This window comes from Schistocerca americana, chromosome 2, assembly GCF_021461395.2.
Source record: "Schistocerca americana isolate TAMUIC-IGC-003095 chromosome 2, iqSchAmer2.1, whole genome shotgun sequence".
In the NCBI taxonomy this organism is placed as follows: Eukaryota; Metazoa; Arthropoda; class Insecta; order Orthoptera; family Acrididae; genus Schistocerca; species Schistocerca americana.
Genome location: NC_060120.1, coordinates 112583673 through 112610090, shown reverse-complemented (window position 1 = coordinate 112610090; position 26418 = coordinate 112583673). Strand labels below are relative to the sequence as shown.

At 45.0% G+C, this 26418-nt stretch overlaps 1 long non-coding RNA gene across 1 annotated transcript in view; it reads left to right on the top strand.

The window, feature by feature from the left end:
* LOC124596482 overlaps positions 1–26418 on the top strand; it is a 515987-nt gene that overhangs the window by 400318 nt on the left and 89251 nt on the right. The gene's annotated exons all lie outside the window — the stretch shown is intronic.

Below are 26418 nucleotides of genomic sequence, written 5' to 3'. Positions count from 1 at the left end.
CGCAGAATTAATGGAAATAGGATTCCAACTCGTTTCACATCCCCCCTATTCTCCAGACGTGGCTCCCTCGGACTACTATTTGTTCCCCAATTTGAAGAAATGGCTGGTGGACAAAGATTTTATTCAAACGAGGTGGTGATTGCAGCTATTTTGCAGACTTGGGCAATTCCTATTATTCGGAAGGGATCAACAAATTAGAACAGCGTTGGACGAAGTGTATAAGTCTACAAGGAGACTATGTCGAAAAATAAAAACGGTTTACGCCAAACACGTAAGTAGTTTTTATTTTTTCACGAACTTTTCAGACGCCCCTCGTATATGGTCCAAAATACACAAACACAAATTCGTAGCGACCTCTGTTACCCATTGCAATCTCCTCGAATTTCAGGCGTGTGTTACTCAATACGCAAATTATCACACTAACTATGCCAAAAATTAGCACTTCATCATGGAGCTGACATCTAAAGCAGTAACTGACGCAAAAACCAGTATGTTTCACCGACGAGTTCTTTTAAAATCGCGTGAGCAAGGTTCCAGGGTATCCGATGTGAGAGCGCCGCTCTGTCGGGGTAGCGCGGCAGCCACCGGCTCGCCATAAACTCACGGACTTGGCTGAAGCGAGGGCCTTCCCAGAAGTCCACCTTCGAGTGTATCTCCTGAAAGGCCGCCGAAGCGATGGCCTTCCGAGAAATCCACCCTTGAGCGTATCTGCTGAAAGGCCGAATGGGCAGTTCCCAGAACTGCGGATAGCTGTCACAAGGTTGTGCCTCCACTAACGCACAGGTAGGGACTGCAGGTCTTGCAGAATCCGCTGGCCCATCGCAAAAGTCCGCTCATGCGTGGCCTGCTTCAGTTTCGACATCTTTGCCTTTCAGCCTGTTAGATTAGGAGCAGAATGCAGACCATTTCCTGCCCATGCTAACAACAACTCCTCTACGAAGTGCTGCTCTCTGCCAGGCTTTCATAACTTCGTTTACAGCACTCACTGAAAACTTCTCACTGCAGGGAGTTCACTATCTCTTTAGCAAGCCCTAGCCACAGCCCGTTTAGATGGACTACAGAAAGAATATTCCATCATCCATAGGCTCAACGAAGTCCCCTTGCCCCCGTACTGGTGACAAGTTCTGGCGTTCCTATTACCAATGGACAGCCTCGTGGGCGCAGCTAGAAATGCTACGCTGATGGGTCAAAACATTATGACCACCTCCATAACAGCGTGCTGTCCATATTTATAACGTAATACAGCAAACGATATGAAATAGAACAAGTGCGTAAGGACGGTAGTAGGCAAGCTCTAATGGTCGACTTTGGTTTAATGGGCAATTTTAGAAAACTGTGCTTCATCTGTAAAGGAGACCACGTACAGAGCACTAGTGCGACCCATTCTTGAGTATTGCTCTAGTGTTTGGTATCCGCACCGGATCGGATTAAAAAAAAGACATCGAAGCAATTCAGAGGTAGGCTGTTAGATTTGTTACCAGTAGGTTTGATAATGAGTGATTCAGAGTTGCTTTGTGAACACAAATAGAAATCCCCGAAGAGGAGAAACATTCTTTCTGCGGAACACTACTAAGAAACCTTAGACAACCTGCATTTGAGGATCAAGCAGAATAACTCTACTGTGGCCGACGCACGTTTCATGTATAGACGACAAAGATAAGACAAAAAAATTAGAGCTTGTTTTGAGACATGTAGACAGTCATTTTTCCCTCACTGTACTTGCGAGTAGAACAGGAAAGGAAATGACCAGTAGTGGTACAAAGTACCCTCCGTTATGTACCATATGGCATCTTGCGGAGTGTGTATGAGCCGTGTGCGGCTCACGTTGGTGCCGTTGGTAGGTTGGCAATGTGTAATAGAGTTAGTGGCGTCTCGTTTTCTTCTTCTGTTTACTGGCGCCACTACGTTTGCTAGTGTTGTCTGTCCACGAGGGGCAGCAGCAGCGTTTATCTATATCTAGTACTATCTGTGGAAGGACGTAAAATGTTTTCCGGGTCGGGTGTGTCGGTAGTTCGGTTGGGACGGAGCAGCAGAGAGGTCCGGCAGCATGAAGACATGTCGGGACAGCTGGCGGCACGCAGGCATTGCCGAATCGAGGGGCTGTAGTTGCGAGGGCTACAACCTCGTTGTCCACCGGACCCAAGAGGTTGAATTGAGTGAGCATTAATCCAGTAGTAAAACCTCCACTATTTGGTGATCACGCTGTTTGTTGAAGCGTTGCTCCTCGCAAGGTCGCCGTGGGATGAACAGCAACAAGTGGAGTGTGTCGAGTTGACAGAATCTATTAGCCGTCTTCTACTGCCTGTCATTAGTTTTTGAATTTTGTGTTGTTATTGCTGAAGTTCAACAAGCGGTATTTTACTGCCTAGTGGCCACTAACGCCCCAGTTACCTGCCCTGGAGGTTAGCGTATTTTTGCGGCAGTGTACTTTTCCTCATCTTGCCGATGCTGTCCGGCCTTCCGACAGCCTCCTTGATTGCGGTGTGGACTTTCGTTTCTTTTGTCTACCATGGTTGTAGTGATTCCTTCTGCCTTTCGATGTTTTAAACACCAAATTCTGAAGACGCAGCGCTGTCTGTTACTTCATCCTCACTTGAATTATTCTGTTGTTGTACTGGTTATCACACGTTAAGTGGATTTGGGAAGAGCATTGATCGGCGTTTGAACTGTCCCTAGTTTGAGCTGCCATCCTGTTAGGTAAGCATAACTCTTGGCTGTATGTCTCACCACTTACACAGCTATAGGGACCTTTTTTCTCAGGTCGATCCTTGGAGCACTATCTGTGGACCACTCCCTTCTTTATTTGGTCTGATTGTGTCAATTGTTTAAAAATAATATTTGTTTAAATTATTCCTATTGCTCGTGGCCTTCAGCCAACAAATAATTTGAATTCTCTCTTAATAAGATCTTCAGCCGTCAGTGTATCTTGTATTGCAGTCAATTTAAAAAAAAAAGATTAATTAAAAAAAATTATTTCCTTAAATAAAGTGTATGTGTTTACTGTGCAACCAACGGTAACTGATTAGGCCCCGTCCACGCCTTTTCCTGCTTTCCGTAAGTCCCACGTCTCACCAGGAAAGTACTTGGGCTCGAACAGACAGATCTGTATGAAAGTTTGGTTACTGGACCAATATGTACCTCTGAATGTGCTGGTGGGTGTCGTTTTTCTGCAAAACTCTGCAGTCATGCTCTAGATATCACTGTAGATGTAATTGTAGACGCCATACGCAATGCAGCAATCTTAACTATAAATGTAAATGCGGAATGTCAATAAAATGCTCCGACCAATACGAATGACTGCAAAACGCACCGTGAAGAAATGCAAGTTGATCGAATGGCGTATTTCCACATTCTATAATATCAGTGTTGAACGCCACGTCAATGACACTTTTGAAGTTGTTCACTGGTTCGCCAATATCGTAGCCAGCGTTCTGCCACGCGTAATGAAGCATTGGTCTGTATATTCCCGCAGATAACTGATTGTAAATGACAGACTGCATATTCATGATAAAGAATCTGTCGTGCAATTTCGGCTGCATATTACTGGAATGTAGTTTAATGAAGTCTGTTATTCCCTTGGCATATATTTTATATTGCCCGAAGAAATATACATCCAGAGGTTGTGCATATTTTGTAGTTTTAGGCGGAATGATTTTTAAATCTACATGTTCTCCGCCAGATGCTTCCAATAGTACTCGTTCATCCTCATGTCCAGACCAGGAGTCACAAACTACTAATGACTTTATCGACAAATGTGGATTCAAAACTGACAGAAAAAACGTCTTCAGATCTTGTTTCGTCATCTTCCCACTCACACTTGCATCGACGACGACATTTGGAGGGCACCGCGTTTCTATTTCCCTTGACACGCGGGGTCCAAACTTTCAACTGGATTCTTGGAAGCAAATATAGAGTTTGTCTGCCAATCGTCCGTCCATTGATATAGCACCATCGATCGTGTAACTATGTGTTGCACAGTTAACTGATTGCAACATCGCGGCAGTGTTTCTCTCCCCTGTCATGGATATGTTCTGCCACAAGAAAGTTCATAGTTGAACTGACTCTGATCACAGTCCCATACAGAACTAATATCGATGTTTTCTCTCGTGATATGCTCATTGACGTCAGAAACAAACGTTTGAGCTCCTTCAATCAGCTCTCCTTCGTCATCCTTATCCTTTCGTGCTTGGAGCATAGTGATACGGCGTGATGTTATCCTAAACTCCTTTTTCAAATTAGTAATAAATCGTAGTGAAGCTGTAAAGTTTGTACACCCGAGATTTCTGGCTACGTCCAATGCCCAATGTTGTAAATTTCAATAATGAACGGCGGAACAGGATTCTCGCGCTTCATCGAATTTCGCCATTACACGCTCCTTGATGGTCTTGAACAGCAGTGTACGATTTCCTTTGAAAACTGGGTTTCCTTCTCTTTTCTTTGCCACGTAATCCAGTATGTTTTTAATATTGCTTTTAGACTTCAGTTTAGGGTATCTTTTCAGAAGCTTGTCGTATGTGTCGAAACCCCTTACGTAATAATCATCGTACATGTTCTCCAGTGTGTTGTCATCAAACGCCGTGATGATACTTGCAACTTTAACCTTCTTCTTGGGAGACGGTTGGTATTCACTGTCACTGCTTCCATCGCCTCTTCCCGCACTTGCCGTAGCACTACCGTTTGCAATGATTTGTTCGTCTTTATCATTCCTATCATCATCATTATGTGTTAGTGTTACAACAGTATCTGTTTCTAACTTATGCTCATATTTCTACACTATAATAGATACCAGAAAACATGCGAATGATTCGTCTTCTACACCAATACCATCTTCACGAAGAAGGGTTCTTCGTAACTTCATCTCAACCAATCTCAATACATTAGCAGGATTGATTACGAATCGCCGAGCCATCTGACGCTTCAATACACAAATAATGTCACAAAACGCAACTTCAGAGGCACACTGCACCGTCCAACTGGTCCCGACTGGCGTACCGGCAGGTCAGTGTGCAATGCGGCATGGCACACGCAGAGGCCTCTAACGGACGACTGCAGAGTTTTGCAGATGCGGGAGTATCACTAGTGCAATTAGAGACCTTTACATTATTTTTCACACGATTTTGGTGTATTTGTGTTCGTTCGAGCCCAAGTACTTTCCTGGTCAATGTACGCAGTCCATTCACATTAACGCCACCATTTGTCAAATGCCTGAGTAACTTTGCAGCACAGACTGCTGGAGGAGAGCCAGGCAGGTGGTGGAGCCGTGCGACTCCTGTGCCGTGGCGAGCTGCACTCGGCTGTGGCGCAGACAGCCTTATCGTGACAGTCCCACAGATTCTCGACTGGGTTTAAAGCCGGGAAGACTGGTGACCAGGGGAGTATGGTGTGGAAATGAGCGTTCGGCATCATTGGCCGGGAGGCCCTTTGCGAGGCAGGGGGAGTACGGTTACCTCACGCTGGCGCTCTTCGGGCAATGCACGTACACTGTGGGCTGTGTGACACGTCGCATTGTCCTGCTGGTGGCTGCGATCATTTCGAGGAAAAACACACAGCATTTAGGGATGGACATAGTCGCCAAAGATAGGTGCATTATTGAGTTGATCCCCTGTGCCTCCCAAAATGACTAGATCACCCGGGGAATGCCACGAAAACATCCCCCAGACCGTAATGCATGCAGGGTGTTTGTTTTCAGACGTTTCTCGTCGTACACGCCTACGACCATCTATCCACAGGAGCACAAAGCGCGATTCATCTGAAAAGGACACTTAGTGGGAGTCCAGTTGCGGTAGTGTTGTAACCTTCCCGTATATAAAAACTTCCAGTACAAAATTGACTGAGAATTGAAACTGATAAATTTTGGACGTAAGCAGCGCTACGTCATGGCCCTGTGAAATCAACCTGAATAAACTGAAAAATTCTTATCTCACAATGGTGTCGCCGGATAATGCTGTCTATATATCTGCTCCTAAATGGCACAGCTTAGTGCAATGCTGGCCTATCTACTACTACTGAACAACATTTGTCTGAGATTTGCATTATTAGAAAAAAAACTGACTTTACTTGTTGACACAGCTGCATAGCTGGCCCTCTGATTATTAAACAACACATGACTATGCTCTGGGAAAATTTGCAAATATTTAAATTCAAGTTTTTTTTTAATTTAATTGTATGGCTAGGGCCCCCTTGTCGGGCAGGACGCTCACCGGGTGGCGGTCTTTCAATTTGACGCCACTTCGGCGACCTGCAGTCGATGAGGATGATAGGATGATGATGACAGCACAATACTCAGTCCCTGGGCGGAGAAAATTCTCCGATCCAGCCGAGAATCGAACCCGGGCCCAGAGGATTAACAATCCGTCACGCTGACCATTCAGCTACCGGGGGCGGACTAAATTCAAGTAAATGACCGGTAAAATATTATGTTCTGAAAAAGCCTTATTATTGAAAACATTCCTGCAAACCATTACATAAAAAATTGAACATTAAAAGTCTGACTTAATTAGTGCTGACAAACCACAAAAAGAATTAAACAAATTCATATTAACACCTCGGACAATAAATTTAAGTACGCGCATGGTGATGAGGAATAATAAAGTTTACCTTACACTACATGGCAATGAACTACGCTGCACCAGCGGCGACTGCTACTGCTCTTACATGGCTAACTGTACGGTAGCGGTGAACTACTACGACTTCTCCGTAACAGCGATCTATTGCGACTGCTCCATCACAACTAACTATTACGACCGCTCTGTAGGAGCGGGCGATTATTACTGCTGCCGACACTGTTCTGACCTGCGATTCTATTGCAGCAGAGATGTTTTATATCGCAGGCAGCATGTGAGCAATACATCGAAATTACATTTGCTCCAGTAAGGCAGTGAACAGTAAACCTCTTACATAATGAACCCCTTACACTGTGGCCCAAGTTCAAGCCTTCATTGCCTATGAACAGGTCAGCATGGGTGCATTAACCAGGCGCCCTCAGCAACGTTCGTTGAACTGTCGTTGAGGAGTCACAGTTCGGAGTCCGTTGGTTCATTTGGATGGTCAGTCGCTCAACAGTTGCGCTTCCATTCGCCCATACACACCTCTGCAAAGTTCGTTCACCTCTGTCATCTATGGCCTTTGGTGTACCACAGTTACCTCAGCGCCAGTTTCGGATAGCACCAATTTGCCATGCACGGTGTACTTTAACCACGGTAGCATGTGAACATTTTTCAAACTTAGTCGTTTCGTAAATGTTTCCCCCTTTTCCCTGAAAGCCAGTGATCCTACCCCTTTGGACGTCAGATTAATCGCTCCATTTCCGCATTATGACAACAACAGCACTATTTTCCGCGTTTCCCGTCACGCTTTAAATACCCTCCACTGCTACTTCTTCCACCTGCCGTCTGCAAGTCGTTATTTCACGTTGACGTCGAACAAAGGCGGCGATCACATTAATCTGACTGGACTGTGTATGTAGACAGAGATGCTGTTGGCAGTCTCGTCTTCCCAGATGGCAACAGCCGTGTTCGCAGGGCTGCAGAAAGATTCCTAGTTTGACAATCACTCAAGCATCCCTTCGCACCTCGGATGTTCTGTTAAATCGCCCGAGTTTAAACACGCAGGTAACGTCTGGGACTATATGGAAGAGCGGGTGAAACGTAGCAACCAACATACCTCTAATATGGCAGGGGTGCAGGATCTAATCATCAATGAGTGGCTTCAGCTGAATATGGCACACCCGAAGAAACTTTCTGAATTGAATTGATGCTATTATCAAAGCTAGAGGCAGTGTTAAACGCTATGAGCTTAATGTTTCATGAGCGGTGTCTAATTACTTGTATGGTGTACTTATTGTTGCGGTGTGTGAGAGTCAGTCCATAGCGCATACACTGAGGTGACAAAAGTCATGGGATACTCCTAATATCGTGTCGGACCTCCTTTATTTCCGGTTACTGCAGCAAATCGACATGGCACGGACTCAACAAGTCGTTGGAAGTCCCCTGCAGAAATATTGGGTCATATTCCCTCTCTAGCCGTCTATAATCGCGAAAATGTTGCTGGTGCAGAATTTTATGCACGAACTGAGCTGTCGATTATGTCCCATAAATGTTCGATGAGATTCATGTCGGGCAATCTGTGTGGCAAATCATTCGCTCGAATTGTCCAGAACGTTCTCCAAATCAATCGGGAACAATTGTAGCCCAGTGACTTAGGGTATTGTCATCCATAAACACTCCGTCGTTGTTCGGTAACATTAAGTCCATGTATGGCTCCAATGTAGCTGAAAATACCCATTTCCAGTCAGTGACCGGTTCATTTGGATCAGAGGATCGAGTCCATCCCATGTAAACACAGCCTACACCATTATGGTGGCACCACCAGTTTGTTCAGTGCCTTGTTGACAACTGAATACGAGGGGCGTTTCAAAAGTCCGCGCAATAATAAAAACTACTCACCTGTTTGGGGTAAACGTTTTTTTCATTTTTCGACATAGTCTCCTTTTAGACTTATACACTTCGTCCAACGCTGTTCTAATTTGTTGATCCCTTCTGAATAATAGGAATTGTCCAAGTCTGCAAAATAGCTATTAGTTGCTGCAATCACCTCCTCGTTTGAATAAAATCTTTGTCCCACCAGCCATTTCTTCAAATTGGGGAGCAAACAGTAGTTCGAGGGTGCCAAGTCTGGAGAACAGAGGGGATGTGAAACGAGTTGGAATCCTATTTCCATTAATTTTGCGACCACAACTGCTGAGGTGTGTGTTAGTGTATTGTCGTGATGGAAAAGGACTTTTTTGCGGTCCAATCGCCGGCGTTTTCTTGCAGCTCGGTTTTCAAATGTTCCAATAAAGATGAATAATATGCACCTGTAATAGTTGTAGCCTTTTCCAGATAATCGATGAGGATTATCCCTTGTGAATCCCAAAAGACAGTCATCATAACCTTTCCGGTCGAAGGAATGGTCTTCGCCTTTTATGGTGCACATTCCCCCTTGGTAACCCATTGTTTAGATTGTTGTTTGGTCTCAGGAGTATAGTAATGTATCTATGTTTCATCCACAGTGACGAAACGACACTTAAAGTTTTGCGGATTCTTCCTGAAGAGCTGCAAACAATCCTTGCAACATTTCACACAATTCAATTTTTGGTCAAGCGTGAGCAATCGCGGAACCCATCTTGCGGATAGCTTTCTCATGTCCAAATGTTTATGCAAAATATTATGTACCTGCTCATTCGAGATGCCCACAGCGCTAACAATCTCACACACCTTAACTCTTCTGTCATCCATCACCATATCATGGATTTTATCAATGATTTCTGGAGTAGTAACCTCCACAAGGCGTCCAGAATGTTCAGCATCAGTTGTGCCCGTATGGTCACTCCGAAAATTTTGAAACCACTTATAAACTGTTCTAATCGAAGGTGCACAGTCACCGTAATGTTTATCAAGCTTCTCTTTACTCTAAAAATTGGCTCTGAGCACTATGGGACTCTACTGCTGAGGTCATTAGTCCCCTAGAACTTAGAACTAGTTAAACCTAACTAACCTAAGGACATCACACACATCCATGCCCGAGGCAGGATTCGAACCTGCGACCGTAGCGGTCTCGCGGTTCCAGACTGCAGCGCCAGAACCGCGCGGCCACTTCTGTCGGCTCTCTTTACTCTCTTGAGGCGTATTGCCTCTCATAAAGTAATGTTTATTCACCACACCAAGATCTTTTTCGTCCATTTTTTGACAGTTACTCGACTTCCTTGACTCACACGAATGCCAAACACAAAGGAATAGACCAATATGGCTGAAACGTGGTGTGGGTTCTTTCCAAAAATGCTACTGACTAAACATGACCTCGATACGCGCCGGTGGTGCCATCTCTCGGACTTTGCACGGACTTTTCAAACGCCCTTCGTACATGGCTTCGCGGGGTCTACACCACACTCGATCCCTACCATCAGCTCTTACCATCTGAATTCTAGACTCATCTGACCAAGCCACTGTTTTCCAGTCGTCTAGGGTCTAACCGATATAGCCACGAGCCCAGGAGTGGCGCTGCAGGCGATGTGATGCTGTTAGGAAAGGAATTCGCGTAAGTCGTCTGCTTCCATAGTCCATTAATGGCAGATTTCGTAGCACTGTCCTAGTGGGTACGTTCGTCGCACATCCCACATTGATTTCCGTGGGTATTTCACACAGTGTTGCTTGTCTCTTAGCACTCACAACTCTACGCAAACACCGCTGCTGTTGGTCGGTAAGTGAAGGCCGTCGGCACTGAGTTGTTAGTGGTTAGAGGTAATGCCTCAAATCTAGTATTTTCGGCACACTCTTGACACTGTGGATCTCGGAATATTGAACGCCCCAACGATTTCCGAAATGCAGTGTCCCATGCGCCTAACTCCAGCTACGAGGGTGAGTCAAATGAAAACCTTAAATATTTTTTTAAATATTATTTATTGTGCAGAAGCGGTACAAAGCTGTATCACTTTTCAACATAATCTCCCACACAGTCAATGCAGGTCGTCCAGCGCTTACAAAGTGCATAAATTCCTTTAGAAAAAAATTCTATTGATAGTTCGCACAACCACTCATGCGCCGGGTGGCGCACCTCTTCATCAGAACGGAACTTCTTTCCTCCCATTGAGTCTTTGAGTGGTCCAAACATATTAAAATCACTTGCGACAAGGTCTGGTGAGTATGGTGGATGAGCAAGACACTCAAAATGCAGGTCTGTGATTGTTGCCACTGTTGTACAGGTAATGTGGGGCCTTGCATTGTCATGTTGCAGAAGGACACTTGCTGACAGCAATCCACGTCGCTTCGATTTGATTGCCAGTCGCAGACGATTTTTTAGAAGATCTGTGTATGATGCACTGGCGACAGTGGTCCCTCTAGGCATGTAATGTTCCAAAATGACGCCTTTTTTGTCCCAAAAGAGAGTCAGCATAACCTTCCCTGCTGATGATTCTGTTCTAAACTTCTTTGGTTTTGGTGATGAGGAATGGCGCCATTCCTTGTCCACTCTCTTCGTTTCCAGTAGGTGGAAGTGAACCCAGGTTTCGTCCCCAGTAACGATTCTTGCAAGGAAGCCATCACCTTCTCGTTCAAATCGCCGAAGAAGTTCTTCACAAGCATCAACACGTCGCTGTCTCATTTCAGGAATCAGCTGCCGTGGCACCCATCTTGCAGACACTTTGTGGAACTGGAGCACATCAATGTGGTGTGCTGACCCACGACTAATCTGTTAACATGCTGCAATGCCATTCAGTGTCACTCGGCGGTTTTCCTTCACTGACCTGGACGAGGAGCATCTTCCACAGAAGTCACACCATTTGCGAACTTCCTACTCCATCCGCAGACTTACTGCTGTGACAGACATGCATTACCGTACTGAACCCTCATTCATCGATTAATTTCAATAGGTTTCACACCTTCACTACGCAAAAACCGAATAACAGAACGCTGTTCTTCCCTGGTGCAAGTCGCAAGTGGGGCGGCCATCTTTATACTGATACTGCGACGGTATGTGTGCATCTGCACTATGCTGCCACCTACAGGCCATTCTGCACGCTGTTTGTAGCACGCTTACCAACTTACAGGATAACGGCGCGAAATTTCGATTTGTTATTACAAATTTAAGGTTTTCATTTGACTCACCCTCGTGCCATTCCGCGTTGACAGACCGTTAATTGGTGTCATGTGGCCATAATCATGTCGGGAACCTTTTCACATGAATCACCCGAGTACAAATGAGAGCTCCGGCAATGCACTGCCATTTTATACATTGTGAGGTGATACTACAGCCATCTATATACGTGCATATCTCTGTCCCACACTTTTTGTCACTGTAGTGTATAATGTGCTGCGCGAATCTGCTAATGGAGGCTATGAATCTTTTTGACGCGTAATCAGAGTGGCGGGTAACGGGTGTGCATCCGAGCAGGAGGCGTCGGTCTGCGGAAACTCGTGCGCTATGCGGTGGCAGCCAGCCAGCCCGAGGGACCGGCCAGAGCTTCTATGTTTACTCGGTGCGGCGCGGAGAGCATTGATTTCCTCCGCTCAGCGCGACAAACTTGCCAGGGACGGGCGGCCAGGTCCGTGTTGCATCAGCGAGGAAACTTTGGGCGCCCGCAAGAGCTGCCGGAAGATTTCAGGACGCCCCGTATTATTTTCCACAAGGCCTGAGACTGATACGAGCTGCGATCTATAGCGCGAAAGCACGCTGGACAAAAAAAATTTTCAATCCCAGGAGACATCACAGTGATAACGGGTAACGGCTTCTCTAGCCTGAATTTGGCGAGGAAGAGTCTCCACAAGCTTCTTTAGGTGTGCCACTTCCAGTTCAAGCTCATCCTTACACTGAGGTGCAAAAAGTATAATTCCTTCAATAAACATAACACATCAAAGGAAGTCAGTAGCCAGGGTAGAGCATACTAAGTTTTTGGCTGTACATATGGATGAGAATCTTAATTGGAAAATTCATATTTTGGATCTCCTAAAGCGACTAGGTTCATCAACTTTTGCCATCAGAATAATTGCCAATTTTGAGGATGTAGAAATTAGTAAGCTAACTTCCACTCTCTGATGTCAATATAGAATAATATTCTGGGGCAACTCAACACTTAAGCAAAAGGTAATCACTGCTCAAAAGAAAGTAGTTAGAATAATGTGTGGGGTTCATAGTAGCACATCTTGTAGGCACCTGTTTAATAGGTTACGAATTCTTGCAACTGCTTCACAGTACATTTACTCAGTAATGAAGTTTTTTCTCAATAACATGGACCAATTTAAAATCAACAGGGACATTCATGATTACAATACCAGAAAAAAGAACGACCTACACTATCCTTTACTTAACCTATCTTTGGCACAGAAAGGGGTAAAATATGCTGCTATAAAACTTTTTGATACATTACCAGATGAAATAAAATGTCTGACAGACAGCAGTAATAGTTTCAAAAACAAATTGAAATCATACCTCCCTGACAACTCCGTCTATACCATAGATGAATTCTTGAATATGAGTCAATAAATCTGGAGATATGACAAATGCATTTTGTGCCATTTAAGGGAATGGGATAGATAATAGAAATATTTAGATATAACACTATAATGTAAAAAAAGAAAAACCTTGTTTCCTTTGTGCATTTCTTGTGCATTTGACACGTTCCACATCATAACGGTTTTTCCGTGCTATTGATCAATGGAACACGTAACTAACTAAGTGATGGGACAGCGATACGCACATAGACATATGGAAGTAGTAGGCCTACCGCGTACACAAGGTATAAAAGGGCAGTGCATTGGCGGAGCCGTCATCTGTACTCAGATGATTTATGTGAAAATTTCCCGACATGATTACGGCCGCATGACGGTAATTAACAGTCTTTGAACGCGTAGTGATAGCTAGACGTATGGGACATTCCGTTTCGGAAATCGTTATGGAATTCAGTATTCCAAGATCCACAATGTCAAGGGTGTGCTGATAATACCAAATTTCAGACATTACCTCTCACCATTAACAACGCATTGGCCGATGGCCTTCACTTATCGACCGACAGCATCGGCGTTTCTGTGGAGTTGTCAGTGCTAACTGACAAGCAACACTGCGGGAAATAACCGCAGAAAACAATGTGGAACGTACGACGAACGTTTTCGTGAGGACAGTGCGGTGAAATTTGGCATTAATGGGCTATGGTAGCAGGCGACCGACGCGACTGCCTTTACTAACAACGCGACATCATATCGCCTGCAGCGCTTCTACTGGGCTCATGACGATATCGAATGGACCCTAGATGACTGGGAAACCATGGACTGGTCGGATGAGTCCTGATTTCAGTTCGAGCTGATGGTAGGGTTCGAGCGTGGCGCAGACCGCGCGAATCCATGGACCCACGTTGTCAACAACGCACTGTACAAGCTGGTAGTGACTTCATATTGGTGTGGGCCATGTTTACACGGAATGGACTAGGTTCTCTGGTCCAGCTGAACAGATCATTGACTGGATGTGGATGTATTCAGCTACCTGAAGGTCATTTGCAGCCATTCATGGACTTCATTTTCTCAAACAACGATGGGATACTTATGGATGGCAACACGCCATGTAACCGTTCCACATTTGTTCGTGATTGATTCGAAGAACATTGTCGACAGTTCGAGCGATTGATTTGGCCACACACATCGTCCGACATCCCTTCGTACATTCACAGGATATAATCCAAAGGTCAGCTTTGGAAGGGGTCCACCCACCCTGCTGGAGCAAATTTAATTTCGATGTATTACTCACGCGCTGCTTGCGACAGAAAATATCTTTGCTGCAATAGAGCCGCAGGTCAGAGCAGTCTCGGCAGTTGTTGCAGTCGCTCGCTGCTTCAGAGCAGTTGTCGCTGGTGCAGCGCAGTCCATAGCCATGTATTGTAAGTTAAATTTTATTATTTTTACTGGCATGCACGTAGTTAAGTCACTTGTCTGAGATGTTAATATGAATTCGTTTCAATCTTTTCGTGATTCGTCAGCACCATTGACCCAGATTTGTAATATTCAATTTTTCATATAATGGATTGCAGATCTTTATCAATAATGTAAAGGATTTTCAGAATATAATTTTTACCAATCTACAAAAAAGGAAGGAATAATTTTGCATTGAGTCATTACCAGTCCCGATCTAGTCATTTATTTAAACTTAAGTAGTCAGTGTTCTTTAGTAATCAGACGACCAGCTGTGCAGCTGTGTCAATAAGCAAAGTCAGTTTTTCTAATAATTCAGATCTCACGGAAATGTTGTCCAGTATTAGTAGATAAGCCACCATTGCACTTAGCTGTGCCATTCACGAGCAGATATATAGGCAGCGTTATCCGGCGACACCATCATGAGGTAAGAATTTTTCAGTTTATTTCTCATTTCACAGGGCCATGGCGTAGCACTGCTAACGTCAAAATTTATCAGTTTTCATGAGCTAATATATTAAGAAAAAAATTTATCATTTTTATTATATTTAACGGCAAGGTTACACTTGAAGAAAAAAAAAAGAAATTTATCATATTTATTATATTTAACGGGAAGGTTACACTTGAAGAAAAAAAACAAGTTTAACCTTCCCGTTAAATATAATAAAAATGATAATTTTTTCTTAATATATGAACTCATGAAAACTGATAAATTTTGACGTTAGCAGCGCTACGCCATGGCCCTGTGAAATGAGAAATAAACCGAAAAATTCTTACCTCATGATGGTGTCGCCGAATAACGCCGTCTATATATCTGCTCGTAAATGGCACAGCTTAGTGCAATGCTGTCCTATCTACTAATACTGGACAACATTTGCCTAAGATATGAATTATTAGAAAAACTGACTTTGCTTATTGACACAGTTGCACGGCTGGTCGTCTGATTACTAAAGAACACGTGACTATGGTCTGCGAAAATTTCTGACGATTTAAATTTAAACAAATGACTGGATCGGGACTGGTAATGACTTAAGGCAAAATTATTCCTTCCTTTTTTGTAGACTGGTAAAAATTATATTCTGAACATCCTTTACATTATTGATAAAGATCTGCAATCCATTATATGAAAAATTGAATATTACAAATCTGGGTCAATGGTGCTGACGAATCACGAAAAGATAGAAACGAATTCATATTAACATCTCAGACAAGTGACTTAACTACGTGCATGCCAGTAAAAATAATAAAATTTAACTTACAATACATGGCTATGGACTGCGCTGCACCAGCGACAACTGCTCTGAAGCAGCGAACGATTGCAGCAGCTGCCGAGACTGCTCTGACCTGCGACTCTATTGCAGCGAAGATATTTTCTGTCGCAGGCAGCGCGTGAGCAATACATCGAAATTACATTTGCTCCAGCAGGGTGGTGAATCCCTTACAGCTTGTGCACAAAATGCTGTACCAGCAACACTTTCGCAGTTATGAACGGTCAACACTTTCGCAGTTATGAACGGTCATAAAGGCAACGGGGCTCCATAGTTTTGCAGGGAACTTTCAACGACTTGTTGAGTCAATGTCACGTCGAGTCGCTGCGCTACGCTGGGCAAAAGGAGATCCAACACGGTATTAAGAGGGATTTCATGTCTTTTCTCACCTCAGTTTAGAGCTACCTAGACAGAGATTAATGCACGTCTCAGGCATGTAACAGCGCGGATTTAGCAAGGAGGTGGGTCGGCGATGTTTCTAACCGGAATCAGTTATGGATGTCGGACGCCTTTCATCGTTATCGAAGTTAATTTGAAGGATGCACAGCCTTGGGACAGGACCCTGCAACCTATTATCCAGCCCTGCAGTCAATATTTTGACGACGCGTATGCATTTCAAGAAGGTGACGCTCGAGTAAGCCCCGTCCAGATAGTAAACATCTTCTTCCAGGGGCAGGAATGAACTGAGTAGAATGGCCTATGGTATGTATCAACGTAGACTCCTTGGAATACGCTTGAAACCATTTGAGTCGCAGTGCGTCATTGTAGAAACCCCCCTCACACTCGGGATGACTTCATTAGGACCGCCAACGAAGAAATGGTTCAAATGGATCTGAGCACTATGGGACTTAACTGCTGAGGTCATCAGTCCCCTAGAACTTAGAACTATTTAAACCTAACTAACCAAAGGACATCACACACATCCATGCCCGAGGCAGGATTCGAACCTGCGACCGTAGCGGTGGCACGGTTCCAGACTGTAGCGCCTAGAACCGTTCGGTCACCCCGGCCGGCTGTCATCGAAGAGTGCGACAGTCTTTAGTAGTAACACCTTAACCAGTTTGTGGGTGACTTGGGAAGGAGAATTTAGATGGGTTGCATTGCACGGAGTGGAGCGAACTGAATTGCGTCTACATCAGCCATCTTCCATGAAAGTATTATTTGGAATGAATAACGCTGCCTTCACCTAGTACAGCAGACGGTTTTTCGGCTGCTAGCTTATCGGATAAACATGCCTGGGAAAAGGATTGTGAGAGGAACATCGCAATAAAGCCCATAATCACCTTGAGGTTGAAGTTGTGCTATCCGTGTTTGCTTAAGAATAGATTTGTTTTTGAAGAGGGTCCACCTTGAGCAAAACACAATTTTTATCTTTTGTTGTATTTCCCTGACATGTTTCGTTGAAATTCCAGCATCATCAGTGGGCTTTTATTACCTTTCTTTAGAACAGGGAAAAACCTCCTTACTATTCGTAGACATATAAATTTGAGCTTTTAAGACAGTATTTACAAATTTGAAAGACGGACAAAGTTTAGTATATATATCTTGTTACCACATGCCGTTGTTTTCCTGGATTTCCTGTGGTAACGAGGTATAAGTAGAATACATCGTCTGTTTTTCAATTATGTAAATACTGTCTTAAAAACTCAAATTTATTTATGCAGGAGTAGTAAAGAACATTTTTCCTGTTTTATTGAACGATAATAAAAGCCCATTGATGATCTACATCTACATACATACTCCGCAATCAACCATACGGTGAGTGGCGGAGGGTACCTCGTACCACAACTAGCATCTTTCTTTCTCTGTTCCACTCCAAAACAGAACGAGGGAAAAATGACTGCCTGTATGCTTCTGTACGAGCCCTAATCTCTCTTATCATATCTTTGTGGTCTTTCCGCGAAATGTAAGTTGGCGGCAGTAAAAATGTACTGCAGTCAGCCTCAAATGCCGGTTCTCTAAATTTCTTCAGTAGCGATTCACGAAAAGAACGCCTCCTTTCCTCTAGAGGCTCCCAGCCGAGTTCCTGAAGCATTTCCATAACACTCGCATGGTGATCAAACCTACCAGTAACAAATCTAGCAGCCCGCCTCTGAATTGCTTCTATGTCCTCCCTCAATCCGAACTGATAGGGATCCCAAACGCTCGAGCAGTACTCAAGAATAGGTCGTATCAGTGTTTTATAAGCGGTCTCCTTTACAGATGAACCACATCTTCCCAAAATTCTACCAATGAACCGAAGACGACTATCCGTCTTCCCCACAACTGCCATTACATGCTTGTCCCACTTCATATCGCTCTGCAATATCATCATCATCATCATCGTCATCATCATCATTTAAGACTGATTATGCCTTTCATCGTTCAGTCTGGAGCATAGCCCCCTTATAAAATTCCTCTGCAATGTTACGCCCAAATATTTAATCGACGTGACTGTGTCAAGCGCTACACTACTAATTGAGTATTCAAAAGATTACAGGATTCTTTTTCCTATTCATCTGCATTAATTTACATTTATCTATATTTAGAGTTAGCTGCCAATCGTTACACCAATCACAAGTCCTGTCCAAGTCATCTTGTATCCTCCTACAGTCACTCAACGACGACACCTTCCCGTACACCACAGCATCATCAGCAAACAGCCGCACACTGCTATCCACCCTATCCAAAAGATCATTTATGTAGATAGAAAACAACAGCGGACCTACCACGCTTCCCTGGGGCACTCCAGATGATACCCTCACCTCCGATGAACACTCACCATCGAAACGTCAGCGAAAAATGTCTGAGAAATATAACAAAAGACAAAAATTATGTTTCGCTCAAGGCCGAACACTCACCAAAAACAAATTTAATATTTTATTCCCTTTTATCTCGTATGTTACGCCTTACCGTAAGTTAATCATGGTTAGCTCTGTGATGCACGCATGCCGGACGGGCGCTACAGTCTGGAACCGCGCGACCGCTACGGTCGCAGGTTCGAATCCTGCCTCGGGCATGGATGTGTTTGATGTCCTTAGGTTAGTTAGGTTTAAGTAGTTCTAAGTTCTGGGGACTGATCACCTCAGATGTTAAGTCCCATAGTGCTCAGAGCCATTTGATGCACGCATGTGTTGTTAATTGGGTAGCGCACGTTGGATCGTAGAATCAGTATCTTTTTCTTGGTTATTATTGCAGAAGCGTCAGAACGTCCGTTGAATTTTAGCATTCAATGCTGGATCGTGGCGTGACCGGACTGGAGACAGTCTATTCTGCTCTTTTCAAAAGTATATCTGGCGACTGGTCAGTCAGATCAAAGGCAGACGATAGCATTTTCCACTGAACTCTCGTTTGAAATTTTGCTCGGAAACCTGGTGATATGCTCAGTATCAGTCACACTTTCAGCTTTCACCCGATTGGGCAAAGTGTTTGGCTCTGTTGGGTTGTATGTTGTGACGATTGGGTGGCAGCTATTCCCACTCTGGGAGGTTGCACCAGAGCAGAAGGACTTGGTAAGTTTTAGAAAGTAGTTCGTAAGTCGGGGGTCTGACGCTGTGGTAACAAGTGCTGCTTCTGAGCGCACTTAGAATAAAACATCTTGATTGCGAATCCTTAGTCGTTTTCGTTTCGTGTTGTAGGTAATCCCTGCAGTAATTAAATTCAGTTATGACGGCAGTTATGTGGCTAAATTTGGCGTGTATAAATATTTACTTGTTTTCAATTTTGGGAAAGGCAACTTGGTTTTTCGTTAGCCACCCCCGATACGATTTCGTCATTGTGTTCAAAAAATTTGCTTGAGCAGAATGAATGTTCACCAGTCAGTTTTGAGGCCAAACGCACGGAATAAGAGTCACAGGACAGCTTGCTGCTAAGACTGCATTTCGTGAGAAGGTGAACCATTTGGAAGGAACAGAGAAAGCACAGATGGAAGAGCTGTTGTTAGAATTTCATGGCTTGTTCTTTCCGCGAATTCCGTTACATGAAACACGCGTGACGCAGCACAGAATTCCGACAGGGAAAGGAGAAAAAATGGTTCAAATGGCTCTGAGCATTATGGGACTTAACATCTGAGGTCATCAGTCCCCTAGAACTTAGAACTACTTAAACCTAACTAACCTAAGGACATCACATACGTCCATGCCCGAAGCAGGATTCGAACCTGCGACCGTAGCAGTCGCGCGGTTCCGGACCGACGCGCCTAGAGCCGCTCGGCCACTGCGGCCGGTAGGGAACGAAGAGCCGGTGTACTGGAGGCCGTACAGGATACCACGGTCTCTGCAGCCGCTTTGAGAAAGGTTTAGTAATCAACAGTTGGCCGACCGCATTATAGAATTATTGGAAACTTTTCCCCTAGTATTTTTTTCTACTGCTGTAGCGAGTGCTCGAATTTTTAATGTCTTCTCAAGAACAATCGTGTTCGATCTAGGTTAGTTAGGTTTAAGTAGTTCTAAGTTCCAGGGGACTGATGATCACGGCAGTTAAGTCCCATAGTTCTCAGAGCCATTTGAACCATTACTAATAAGAGGCACTACCTGCTCTTGATAGGAAGCACAATACCTCCATCAAGTCCACTGTTATTACGAAAGGTGTATCTCACATTCAGAATACTGCTAAAGCTCGGAATTAAGGTTAAATCCAATCAAACAATTAATAAAAACAGGAATGGGTATCTTTTGACACCTTATTGAATTGTAGTTAGTAGAACTTGGAATAATTCGTAAGGAGCTGCGGTGGAGCGTCGTGTCCAGCCACTGTCGGTCGGCAAGCATAGTTCGGCGACATGTGACTCAGATAACAAGTACGCAGAAGGATTGCGAGACGGGCTATCTGTACTCAGTGGGAAACTGCACTGCACAACAGTAATAACAGCGGGCAGGACGACGTCACCACACCAGGGCAAGACTCCTGTTACGAGCTGTGTGACCTAGAGCAGGGTTTTAGTGTGACAAATGTGCCTCAGTGCCACATAAATTGAAGCAGATATTGAGGCAGAGGCTTATGCAGTCCAGCAGCACTACCACGACGCCACGTCCACGCCGAACAATGAGAGTACTGGGCATCGCCAGCTGCAGCCAAGGGTTCGAGACTGGGTTGGGGCAGCTGTTGCCAGCACTGAGCCTCTGTGTGCCACAGTGTTGCCGTCCCCCCGCTCGCACCTGCTGCCATCAGATTCCTGCCAAAGAGCAGCGGGTCGTGTCCCACGCACAGCAGTCTTCCTTCACCTAGGACGTGGACGTCGCTGGGCATGAGTTGCCTATGAGCGGGAGTCCGCAGCTGCAGGACACTGTCGCAGAACATCATGGAGCGCCGCTGACGTCAAGGCCATGGCCCACTGTCAGGTCATCGGTCATCACTCTGGCCGACGTCAACATCACGGGGCGCTGGCGCTGATCCTACTCGCCAAGGCGGACGCCGACGTCTGCAAGCGTTCAACGGCTGGACTACTGGAGTAGGGCATGTCTGCCTCACATTGCCAATGACGTAATGTGTATCTGAAGTTAATAAAGTATTCTTTCTCGGTCACACGTGTATACAGGGTGTTACAAAAAGGTACGGCCAAACTTTCAGGAAACATTCCTCACACACAAATAAAGAAAAGATGTTATGTGGACATGTGTCCGGAAACGCTTAATTTCCATGTTAGAGCTCATTTTAGTTTCGTCAGTATGTACTGTACTTCCTCGATTCACCGCCAGTTGGCCCAATTGTAGGAAGGTAGTGTTGACTTCGGTGCTTGTGTTGACATGAGACTCATTGCTCTACAGTACTAGCATCAAGCACATCAGTACGTAGCATCAACAGGTTACGGTTCATCACGAACGTGGTTTTGCAGTCAGTGCAATGTTTACAAATGCGAAGTTGGCAGATGCCCATTTGATGTATGGATTAGCACGGGGCAACAGCCGTGGCGCGGTACGCTTGTATCGAGACAGATTTCCAGAATGAAGGTGTCCCGACAGGAAGACGTTCGAAGCAATTGATCGGCGTCTTAGGGAGCACGGAACATTCCAGCCTATGACTGGCGACTGGAGAAGACCTAGAACGACGAGGACACCTGCAATGGACGAGGCAATTCTTCGTGCAGTTCACGATAACGCTAATGTCAGCGTCAGAGAAGTTGCTGCTGTACAAGGTAACGTTGACCACGTCACTGTATGGAGAGTGCTACGGGAGAACCAATTGTTTCCGTACCATGTACAGCGTGTGCAGGCACTGTCAGCAGCTGATTGGCCTCCACGGGTATACTTATGCGAATGGTTCATCTGACAATGTGTCAATCCTCATTTCAGTGCAAATGTTCTCTTTACGGATGAGGCTTCATTCCAACGTGATCAAATTGTAAATTTTCACAATCAACATGTGTGGGCTGACGAGAATCCGCATGCAATTGTGCAATTACGCCATCAACACAGATTTTCTGTGAACGTTTGGGCAGGTATTCTTGGTGATGTCTTGATTGGGCCCCATGTTCTTCCACCTACGCTCAATCGAGCACGTTCTCATGATTTCTTACGGGATACTCTACCTGTGCTGCTAGAACATGTGCCTTTACAAGTACGACACAACATGTGGTTCATACACGATGGAGCTCCTGCACATTTCAGTCGAAGTGTTCGTGCGCTTCTCAACAGCAGATTCGGTGACCGATGGAATGGTAGAGGCGGACCAGTTCCATGGTCTCCACGCTCTCCTGACCTCAACCCTCTTGACTTTCATTTATGGGGTCATTTGAAAGCTCTTGTCTACGCAACCCCGGTACCAAATGTAGAGACTTTTCTTGCTCGTATTGTGGACGGCTGTGATACAATACGCCATTCTCCAGGGCTGCATCAGCGCATCAGGGATTCCATGCGACGGAGGGTGGATGCATGTATCCTCGCTAACGGAGGACATTTTGAACATTTTCTGTAACAAAGTGTTTGAAGTCACGCTGGTACGTTTTGTTGCTGTGTGTTTCCATTCCACGATTAATGCGATTTGAAGAGAAGTAATAAAATGAGCTCTAACATGGAAAGTAAGCGTTTCCGGACACATGTCCACATAACATATTTTCTTTCTTTGTGTGTGAGGAAAGTTTCCTGAAAGTTTGGCCGCACCTTTTTGTAACACCCTGTATATTAGACCGCACCAGCACGCAACCACACCACTCACCTTATCGAGTGCACCGGTAGCAATCAGTGGTGTCAGGGGTGAGAAGAGCTGACGCCGCCGCAGTGAACATCTACATCTACATCTACATTTATACTCCGCAAGCCACCCAACGGTGTGTGGCGGAGGGCGCTTAACGTGCCACTGTCATTACCTCCCTTTCCTGTTCCACTCGCGTATGGATCGCGGGAAGAACGACTGCCGGAAAGCCCCCGTGCGCGTTCGAATCTCTCTAATTTTACATTCGTGATCTCCTCTGGAGGTATAAGCAGGAGGAGGCAAAATATTCGATACCTCATCCAGAAACGCACCCTCTCGAAACCTGGACAGCAAGCTACACCGCGATGCAGAGCGCCTCTCTTGCAGAGTCTGCCACTAGAGTTTGCTATACATCTCCGTAACGCTATCACGCTTACCAAATAACCCTGTGACGAAACGCGCTGCTCTTCTTTCGATCTTCTCTATCTCCTCTGTCAACCCGACCTGGCATGGATCCCACACGGATGAGCAATACTCAAGTATAGGTCGAACGAGCTGCGGTCGCAGGTTCGAATCCTGCCTCGGGCACGGATGTGTGTGTGATGTCCTTAGGTTAGTTAGGTTTAATTAGTTCTAAGTACTAGGCGACTGATGACCTCAGAAGTTAAGTCGCGTAGTGCTCAGAGCCATTTTTATAGGTCGAACAAGTGTTTTGCAAGCCACCCCCTTTGTTGATGGACTACATTTTCTAAGGACTCTCCCAATGAATCTCAACCTGGCATCTGATTTACCAACAATTAATTTTGTATGGCACCCGCCTCACCAACAATTAATTTTATATGGTCATTCCACTTCAAATCGTTCCGTACGCATACTCCCAGATATTTTACAGAAGTAACAGCTACCAATGTTTGTTCCGCTATCATATAATCATACAATAAAGGATCCTTCTTTTTATGTATTCGCAATACATTACATTTGTCTATGTTAAGGGTCAGTTGCCACTCCCTGCACCAAGTGCCTATCCGCTCCAGATCTTCCTGCATTTCGTTGCAATTTTCTAATGCTGCAACGTCTCAGTAGAGTACAGCATCATCCGCGAAAAGCCGCATGGAACTTCCGACACTATCTGCTAGGTCATTTATATATATTATGAAAAGCAATGGTCCCATAACACTCCCCTGTGGCACGCCAGAGCTTACTTTAACGTCTGTAGACGTCTCTCCATTGAGAACAACATGCTGTGTTCTGTTTGCTAAAAACTCTTCAATCCAGCCACACAGCTGGTCTGATATTCCGTAGGCTCTTACTTTGTTTATCAGGCGACAGTGCGGAACTGTATCGAACGCCTTCAGGAAGTCAAGGAAAATGGCATCTACCTGGGAGCCTGTATCCAATATTTTCTGGGTCTCATGAACAAATAAAGCAAGTTGGGTCCCACACGATCACTGTTTCCGGAATGCATATTGATTCCTACAGAGTAGATTCTGGGTGTCCAGAAACAACATGACAAGCGAGCAAAAAACATTTTCTAAAATTCTACAAAAGATCGATGTCAGTGGAGGGTGTGACACCCCTCCGCAGGGCGTCGTCCGAACCGCAGTCTATGATCTCTATTGTGGGCTGAGTGATACTGTTGTTTTTTTTTGTGTGGTGACAATATGGGGTCTAGAGTTATGGGTCGTTATAATCGTACCGTTACTTTTGTGAGGCTGGAAGAACTGGTGGATATCCCTCAGTTTAAAGATATGTCTGGAGATGAGAGGCTAGAGCCTGGGAGACACACGCTATGTAATTCACTTGGGCGTTCTGCCCCTTGTGCCGAATCTGTCTTATTTTACTAGCCTAGCCATATGGCCTAACAGTAGCGAAAGCCTAGGCAATGTAGGGATTCCAAGTGCCTCAAGATTCGAACGGAGAAATAAGTGTGGTAATGAGGGTAGGTAAGGAGTGTTATGTTGGTGTCATTCTTAAGGTGTTATAGCTTATTTCATGAAAATGAGTAAGGGTGATGCAATGGCGAAGTCAGAGAGACAGGGCGTCACCAATGACGAAGCTATACAGTTATTGGTTAATCAGGTGGAGCATTTGAGGGCGAAGAAAATGTTCATGAGTAATAAACTAGCGGAAACGGATGAAGAGCTAGAGATGAAACTTCCTGGCAGATTGTGTGCCGGACCGAGACTCGAACTCGGGTCCCGAGTTCGAGTCTCGGTCCAGCACACAGTTTTAATCTGCCAGGAAGTTTCATATCAGCGCACACTCCGCTGTAGAGTGAAAATTTCATTCCAGAATCATCCCCTAGGCTGTGGCTAAGCCATGTCTCCGCGATATTCTTCCTTCCAGGAGTGCTAGTTCTCCAAGGTTCGAATGAGGGCTTCTGTGAAGTCTGGAAGGTAGGAGACGAGGTACTGGCGGAATTAAAGCTGTGAGGACGGGGCGTGAGTCGTGCTTGGGTAGCTCAGTTGGTAGAACACTTGCCCGCGAAAGGCAAAGGTCCCGAGTTCGAGTCTCGGTCCAGCACACAGTTTTAATATGCCAGGAAGTTTCATATCAGCGCACACTCCGCTGTAGAGTAAAAATTTCATTCAAGAGCTAGAGATGTTGAAATCACAGCGTCTAGTCATGGATCCAAATGTGATTAACCTTGTTACTCCCATTTCCGGTAGGTCGTCTGAGGATATGTTATCATTCGTAGAGGATCTCGTATTATTGGCTGACACAGGAGGTTGGTCGGACAAAGTTAAGTGGTATTTCTAAGAGGCCTCTCGAAGTTATGGAGGATTCTGCGGACTGAAGTGGAAAGCTTGATGTACATACGTATGAGTTAATGAGTAGTGAGGAGGTAAGTAAAGTGTCACTACAGGATCAAAGGGCACTCAATGAGGGGTTTAGCATGAGATGTCTAGAAGGGTGCGTACTGGTGCACCTACTGTTCTCCATGCGGCAGTTACGCTGGCGTTGAAATACGAGGAGACTGATGTTTCGACAGGGCTAAGAGATCGGAGAATGTTTTTGCACCAAATATAACATGTTTAAGTTGTGAGCGTACTGGGCGTCTGCAAGACGATGCCACCAGCCATGGAGTAATATGGGTGATATGAATTACCATCTCTTTAATGGAGATACCAATAGGGGTAGTGTGGATCAGCAGCAATGGAATAGGAGCAATGACAGGGGTGGTCTGGGTAGTAGTAAGCACTTGTTAAACTTAAGAGGGAACCACAGACCTGCCGAAACGCGTTCCTAGTAAAAGAAAATGCAGTGGAAACGAATGCAAAGGCGAAATATGCCATAGTGGTTGTTATAGGCGGCAGAGAGTACAAGGTTTTGATGGACACGGGGACGCATGTTGCGGTAGATTCAAGGGAGTTAATGGGTAAGAGGCGATGGAACCCATCATGTTATATCTGCGCATCTCTGCTTCTCTTGACCCCACTACGATGGAGGTCAGATATCCATAAGTTGCATGGTGTAGGGGCAGTGATATACGACCACTGGAATCGATATTGATGAATTTTTCGTTAGAGCCAATGAAGTTTAAGCAGTGTGTGGAAATGGTGTCTCATGTAAGTGAGGACTTCCTGAATCAGCATGATGACGTAACTGATCTT